Consider the following 2,338-nt stretch of genomic DNA (forward strand, 5'->3'; position numbering starts at 1 on the left):
AGGGGGGGGGGTGGGGGTGCACCAGCCCACTATGGGCTGGTTCCCCTCCCCACTTCAGCCCATGGGGCCCTCCGGGATGGGTGGCCCCACCCGGTGGACCCCTGGGACCCATCCGGTGGTCCCGGTACAATACCGGTGACCCCGAATCTTTCCCGATGGCCGAAACTACACTTCTATATATAATTCTTCACCTCCGGACCATTCCGAAACTCCTTGTGATGTCCAGGATCTCATCCGGGAATCCGCACAACTTTCGGATTACTGCATACTCATATCTCTACAACCCTAGCGTCACCGAACCTTAAGTGTGTAGACCCTACGGGTTCGGGAGACACGTAGACATGACCGAGATGGCTCTCCGGCCAATAACCAACAACGGGATCTGGATACCCATGTTGGCTCCCACATGCTCCTCGATGATCTCATCGGATGAACCACGATGTCGAGGATTCAAGCAACCCCGTATACAATTCCCTTTGTCAATCGGTACGTTACTTGCCTGAGACTCGATCGTCGGTATCCCAATACCTTGTTCAGTATCATTACCAGCAAGTCACTTTACTCGTACTGTAATGCATGATCCCGTGATTAACCACTTGATCACATTGAGCTCATTATGATGATGCATTACCGAGTGGGCCCAGAGATATCTCTCCGTCATACAAAGTGACAAATCCCAGTCTCGACTCGTGCCAACCCAACAGACACTTTCGGAAACACCTGTAATGTACCTTTATAGTCACCCAGTTACGTTGTGACGTTTGGTACACCCAAAGCACTCCTACGGTATCCATGAGTTGCACAATCTCATGGTCTAAGGAAATGATACTTGACATTCGGAAAAGCTACAGCAAACGAACTACACGATCTTTGAGCTAAGCTTAGGATTGGGTCTTGTCCATCACAACATTCTCCTAATGATGTGATCCTGTTATCAATGACATCCCCATGTCCATAGCCAGGAAACCATGACTATTTGTTGATCAACGAGCTAGTCAACTAGAGGCTCACTAGGGACACATTGTGGTCTATGTATTCACACATGTATTATGATTTCCGGATAATACAATTATAGCATGAATAATAGACAATTATCATGAACAAGGAAATATAATAATCATTTTATTATTGCCTCTAGGGCATATTTCCAACAGCTTTGTCGTCTACAGTCCACCGCCCCCTCTTGAACCACACTTGCGCGCCAGTTTCTCGCGGCACCGAGCGATTTTTTTGCCACCACGGAAATATCTATCTCCCCGCCCCTCCCTCCCACCAAAAGCCACATTTCAATTATTCCTCTTTGCTTTCCAAGTTCAAACCTTCACTGCTGCTTACTGGCAGCTCAGTCTCCTCGCTGGCGACCCTTCTTCTTGCAGCTCAGCCTCCTCGCCGGCGACCCTTCTTCTTGCAGCACTGCCTTCTCGCCGGTGACCCTTCTTCTTGCAGTGCCGCCTCCTCGCCGACGACCCTCCTTTCCCGTCCCACATGCCCCGGCTGACGACGCAACAGCTTCCGCCGAAATCATTGTTCCCCTCGTCTAATTAAGTGTAACACCCCGGATGTAACTTCCCAATTTGTACTCCAACTCTTGCCGTTTCCGGCGTTAAGTTATTTTATTTTCTCGGGTTCGGGTCTTTGTCTCCGTGTGTTGTTGTTGTTTTCATGCATCTCATATCACGTCATCATGTGCATTGCATTTGCATACGTGTTCGTCTCTTGCATTCGAGCATTTTCCCCGTTGTCCGTTTTGCATTCCGGCGCTTCGTTCTCCTCCGGTGGTCATTTCTAGCTTTCTTTCGTGTGTGGGGATTAAACATTTCCGGATTGGACCGAGACTTGCCAAGCGGCCTTGGTTTACTACCGGTAGACCGCCTGTCAAGTTTCGTACCATTTGGACTTCGTTTGATACTCCAACGGTTAACCGAGGGACCGAAAAGGCCTCGTGTGTGTTGCAGCCCAACACCCCTCCAATTTGGCCCAAAACCCACCTAAGCCTTCTCCATCATCTAGATCGTTCGATCACGATCGCGTGGCCGAAAACCGCACCTCATTTGGACTCTCCTAGCTCCCTCTATGCCTATAAATAGACCCCCCCGAAATTCGGATCTCCTTCTCCCCCGAAACCCTAAAAAATCCCCTCGCGCGCACCGGACATGTTCGCCACCGCCGGACGAATCCCGCCGCCGCGCCCCAGCCTCTAGCCGCCTACCACGTGGCGCCGCCACCGCCTTCACCGCCGCGGCCCGCCAGGCCCAGGGAGGGCCCCCGCGGCCCGTAGCGCTGCCGCCGCCTCCTTCGCTCCCCGCCGCCAAGCCGCCCGACGCCGCCTTCGCTGGTG

The sequence above is a fragment of the Triticum dicoccoides genome, chromosome 5A, assembly GCF_002162155.2.
Source record: "Triticum dicoccoides isolate Atlit2015 ecotype Zavitan chromosome 5A, WEW_v2.0, whole genome shotgun sequence".
In the NCBI taxonomy this organism is placed as follows: Eukaryota; Viridiplantae; Streptophyta; class Magnoliopsida; order Poales; family Poaceae; genus Triticum; species Triticum dicoccoides.